This window comes from Sabethes cyaneus, chromosome 1 (assembly GCF_943734655.1).
Source record: "Sabethes cyaneus chromosome 1, idSabCyanKW18_F2, whole genome shotgun sequence".
In the NCBI taxonomy this organism is placed as follows: domain Eukaryota; kingdom Metazoa; phylum Arthropoda; class Insecta; order Diptera; family Culicidae; genus Sabethes; species Sabethes cyaneus.
Genome location: NC_071353.1, coordinates 113385026 through 113391143, shown reverse-complemented (window position 1 = coordinate 113391143; position 6118 = coordinate 113385026).

Sequence of the window (6118 nt, the reverse complement as noted above, 5' to 3'; positions counted from 1 at the left end):
AGCAAACATGCTGCCGCTGTTACTGTTCATGGCTCACGGCCACGGCACTGAGTGTCATGATCAAAGTCACGGTGAAATGGTGGTCTTCTATGTTGCCTGCTGCTGCTGCTGCTGCTGCCTCGGTTCGGCTGTAGACAAAAACATACCAGCAGAAAGCCACGCTAGAAAACCAAGTCTCGAGCTTAGGAGATCTTGAACGACTTCGCCCGAAACAGCGAACCACCAACTACCCCTCGATCTCGTCTCACTCGCTCGCTTCCCTTGACAGAGAATGCGACTGTGGGGTCGGGTCTGGCGGAGCGAACCAGGTGTGGGGTGGGGTGGTGCGACCATAAAGAAACAGAAAAAAGTTAAATGAAGGTGAAGAACGCCGAGTCAGCTTTTTTTCAGTCGTCGACGAACACACCACCAACACACCCTTGGAGAGAAGCAGCAATACTAGCACCACAGTAGAAACAACGGCAAAGCACTGGTGCTGCTAACTGTACTTCTGCGGCGCGGTTCGTTATGCGGGAAGGCTTGAGCGCACTCTCGCGAGTCAGCCAGCCCCGGTGACGCGAAATCGAGAAGGTAACGCACACCACCAGCCGGCGCGATGTGCGATCAGGTATCGTCTATACAAGCCTGCTGACGCAGCCGGCAGCGACTGTGTGAGTAATATGTACGCGCCGCGATTCGGGTTCGATCTTCGGAGGCCCACAATCGTAGACTAACTAACATAAACTTGATTACATCATTAAACCGAGTTACTTATTCTGTAAGCCAGTTTTTCCTTACCTCTCTTTTCCTGCAATCCGAGCTGATGGTGTTCGGGATGTACAGGTATGTTAGTTCATCATACTGTGAGTGCTGTGCGCACATACAGCGAAATGGTTGGCAGTATGCGATCGATCACGATCGCAGACCGAGTGCGCTAGATGCGACAGGGTTATAAAATTCGAAAATTTACTGTGAAATTTAACGAGAGAAGAGCGCATCAAGATTTCAAGAATGTGCTGAGCTGCACTATGTGCCGCGGAAGAAAAAGGTCTATCCTGAAACTTACACGGCGAAAAACTCTATTCCTGGGGCTTTCCAGGTAGAGCGGCAGTAGGTGGATAGCATTTTGGCTTAATTTCCGAGATTCCGACAAATTTTTTACTCGAGTTTTTAATGAACTTTGACTATATGCGAAATTCCTGCGAAAGAGCCAGAAATTGAGACAATGTGGTTTCTGGGCCATTCGTAAGTGGGCTAGGGTAAATGGTTGAGTCATAGTTTATCTGCATTAGCACCGTACTTTTCCTATGCATGCCATGAACTTGAGCTTGTTTTCTTTCTTTTCGTTCTTTTCAGTTGCCCAACACTGGGAGGACAAAAACTTTATAAAATATTTGTAATAACCTTATTGACTAATGTTTTATGGAAGAGTCTAAAATTTCTCGAGTTCGATTAGTTTTTGAGTTACGCAAAAAATTATGTTTTGTTTGTATGAGAGTCCATATCCCACTACCGCAGGGGTGAGGGGTCTCAAACCATCATAAAATAAATTCATGCCTCCAAGAACCCCCATATGCCAAATTTGGTTCCATTTGCTTGATTAGTTATCGAGTTATGAGGATATTTGTATTTAATTTGTATGGGAACCCCCCTCCTAAACAGGGGAGGGGTCCTAACTCATCATAGAACCATTTCTTGCCTCCGAAAACTCCCACATATCAAATTTGGTTCCATTTGCTTGATTAGTTCTCGAGATAAGAGGAAACTTGTATTTCATTCGTATGGGAGCCCCCCCCCCACCTCTTAAAGGGGGGGAGGGGTCATAATTCCCCTCCAAACGAGAGGAGGGGTCTCAATTCATCATATATTATTCACCATTGTATATTCACCATATGTTATTATATTGGTACTTTTGACATCATGCTTGTGCTGTTTTAATGGCAATCTGGAGTATTTTACACTTTATCCGTGAACCACTTTTGCATCGCTTTTGTGCTTATTTGTCACTTGTGACCTTTTTGTGACCCGCTCAGTTAGCTTCGGGGTACGATGCTGGCCTAACAAGCCAGCATTCGTATGTTCAAATCTCGGCTGGGAGGTGCTGCTATAGAGTCAATAGGATCATTACACTAGCACCGTAAAAGAGGTTTTCCGTCAGATCATACTCCTCCTTTTCTTATTTTTTCTTGAAAGTACTCCCAATACGAGTGACAATGGTGCAAAAATATATTTTTTGCGTTGACTCTAGAATTTATTACGATTTTTCAAATAATGGCACAAATGGTTCCGAAGTGGTGAAAATAGAGGACACTGGTACAAAAAGGCATGTAATACATCCGAGAAGTGACGGGTTGAAATATACGTATTTTAGTTTTTCATTTTTACAGTAGTTAGGGTCTTTATTACAGAAAGTGAAGCGACCCTCATGCACAAGCCCATGGAATGCACCTGTGCTGTGCGTACCAAAGAGGCCAGATGCGGATGGTTACAAAAAGTACCGCATTGTGGTAGACTTCAGAGCCTTGAATGAGGTATCTATATGGGTATCATTTCTAAGAGTCAAAACCGAACATTTAATGAAAAAAAATGTTTGACGGAAAACCTCTATTGTCCTGTACTCTAATAACCGGTTGCGAAGTCTGTTGATAAAGAAGGGTTAAGTTCTCAACAGGACATTTATACCCATGTCTTTGATTTTTTTTACCTTTTTGGGTCGTTGCTACGTTTACATCAGTTTATGTTATTTTTGTCTCAATTTAGAGTCATTTTTGGGCAGTTTTTGTTCCATTTTGCGCCAATTTTGAATAATTTTGTTTTATCTTTGTGTTATTTTTTATCATTTTGTGTCATTTTTGTATCATATCTTACATATTATTATGAATTTTGTCTTTTTTGTGTCATTTTTGCATACTTTCTTTTATAATTTAATTTTTTTTTTGCTCTTATATTTTTGTTTCAGTTCTGGCCCATTTTTGTATATTGTATATTGTTCATGTCATGTTTGAATCTAGTTTGTTTAATTTTTTAATCACTTTTATAGGTACGTTGTACTTTTATTTGGTACTTTTATTGTGTACTTTTATAGGTTTTGTTAAATTTTTGTTTTATCTTTGTATTGTTTTGAATCCCCTTGGATTATGTTTTGTGTTCTCTTTGTACCCCTTTTTGTATTTTTTATTTTTATTTACTGAAAAGGGAAGAAGTGTCTGATGTGAAGAATGATTAATTGGGCGAACTGGAATTTTCGATATAGACTAATAATACACTAAAGTCGCTTTTTACGCGGTTCTTTTTTCACGCGACTATTTTTACGCAAATTTCGGAATTTACGCGATTTTCGGAATTTAGGCGGATGTGCTCAATTTTTTCACGTAGTGTTGAAATCCAGTTTTTTACGCAAAATTTTGGTTGTTTTTACGCGAATTGCGGAATTTACGCAGTTTTTTTACGCGAATTTCGGAATTCACGCGGTTTTTTATGCGAATTTCGGAATTTACGGGGGACGTATCCATCGCGTAAAAAGCGACTTGAATGTATATCAGATTTTTCATGGCCCCCACGCCCCCACGTTCTTTCGGTTTTATGTTTTACTCACTGAACTACTACTGCCCGTTGAATCCCTTTTCAGTAAAAATGAATTGTGTTATTTTTGTATCATATTTCAAACATTTTTGTATTTTGTAAATATTTTGGCTTGCATGTTTCGTCATTATTTCTCTTTCGTGCGTTGTTTTATCATTTCTTGAATTGTTTTCGTATTACGTTCTTCTATTTGTGAATAATTTTTTTGTCATTTTCGCGTCATTTTTGTTCATTTTTCGAGTTATCATTACCATGATATTTGTATTATTTTTTTCATGTCGTTTTTGTGTCATTTTTGCATCTTTTGTGTTAATTTCGTATTTCATTTAGGTTATTTTGAATTAACTTTGAATCCCATGTTGTATCGTTTTCTATTTTTTTTTATTATCTTTGTAATATTTTTATGTCAAACATCATTCAATTTTTTTCATCGTTTTAGTATCATATTCTCGGTGCCACTTTTTGTATCAATTTTCATCATTTTCATCATTTTTGTGTAATTTTTTATAACTATTTATAACATTGTTGTTTCATATTTTGATGTCGAATATCGGTTACTAGTACCGTTTCTATTTCATTCTTGTCATGAAATTTTGATGATTTTAGATTTTCAACAAAACTTGATTCAACATTTTATAATTTTTAATTATTAGTCAAAATATATTGAACAAATTTATTTGAAGTATTTTTACATCATTTCTGCCATAGTTTTGTGTCCTTTCTGTGACAGTTTTCGTGTTATTTTTTGTCTCTTTGGGGTTCTTTTCTGTCTTTTTATTAAATGTTTATTTGTACGTTATTTATTATATTAATTGGTGTCATTTTTGTAAAACAATTTTTGTAAATCGAAAGGTTTTAAACCCGTATTGTTGATTTGGTGCTTAAGTTGCCCCCTTAGGAGGCAACATAAAATGAAAAACAATTAAGTTCGCCTAATTTGAACAAAGTTAATGCACTTTCAAATTTCGATAGTACCTTTTTCCATGGAATTGCTGATTTAATGTAAGGGGTCATCCGCAAATCATTATGTAATGACACTGAATTTTAAACGAAATTTTTATTCGCGGTTCTGTTCTTTGAAGTCAGCAACTAGATGTTAGTAAGTTTAAAGAATATGATACGAATGTTTTTAAAATTTTGGTTTTTCCATTTTTTGGAAGAATGTTTTTTATAAAATTTTATTGGCAAATTTTATTGACTAAATAGGTTCAAATGAACCAATTGATGTTTTAATTCAATGATTACGAGGTTCTAAATCTTAACATTTGAAACTTGATTAAGATGTGACTTTTTGTGACTTGATCCAGTGAAGATAAAATCTGCAGTTCCACAAGGCTTACGTGTTGGACTTTTGCTGTTCATTTTAGTCGTTTTTGATATTTCTCCCCTAAAGTACTAGTTTTGGTCATTAATTCTTAGTTTTCAAAGTAGACTAATAAAAAAATTGAGCATTTAAAAATTGTGCATCGGCGAAGCTTCCCACAAAATCATCAGATTTGTGCAACAATTTTAATAATAACTTGCTTTTAACTGCCCAGTTAGCTTCGAGGTACGATACTGGTCTAGCATACCAGTCGTGGTATGTCCGATTCTTGGCTAGGTGGTGCCGCAAGATAGGGTCAGTAGGATTGTTGCACTAGCTAGCCTCGTACAGGACAGGTAATTGTTCTGTACTCTAATAGCCGGCTACGAAGACTATCGATATAGCAGGGTCAAGGCTTAGAAAGACCAAGCCCATGGATTTGCGTTTTTGTTCTTTACAGCAACGTGAAATAAAATGGAGTGGTTCTTTACTAACAATATAATTGCAATTGAATTATATAGCACTATACTCAATTGATTCAGACTTGCCTTAAAAAAGTTAGTGCTAGTATCCTACCATTTTCGTTATTTTTCAATTACGATTCCAAGAATGTAGTCTACGATAATAGTCGAAACAAATAAAGAAACCAAATTTTCGACGTGGAAGTCGATCGTCGATGCGCCAGCGGCGGGCAGGTGAGGTGGACGAAAACAATTGACAGTTGAGGGGTGGGACAGCGGACCGTTGCTTCTCACTTTCCGTTTGTTTAGTAGGATGGTATTCGAACGGCATTTGCATTGCTCGGAATGGTCTCAAATTCACGACGTACATATGGCGGCCAAAAATTGTCGCGTTCACTGGTTGTTTGCCAATTTTGTTGCCATTCAGCAGCTATCGCAAAAGCCGTATCGCTGCTGTTCAATGCGCTTCGTCCGGCCGCCGCCGACAGGTGCTACTTAGTAATTCAAATGACGTAAATAAACAGCACTAACAACGGCCCAAATGAAGCTCGGTCCTCCCGGGTGGGAAAGACAATGGATCGACTGCCTATCTGGGGGAAGGGGATCTCTGCATTCCGGAAGGCGGGAAGGTACTGTCGAATGGCGTGCAATTCAGCCTGCTTCTAGTAACATTGTTACTAGATAATTCGAAATGAAAAAAGTTCTAGTAAATAATACAAAGAACTGTACAAAGAAACCACCGCTCACGGTACGGGTACGGACACGCTTTGCCCCGAGCAAGCCATGCTTTAAT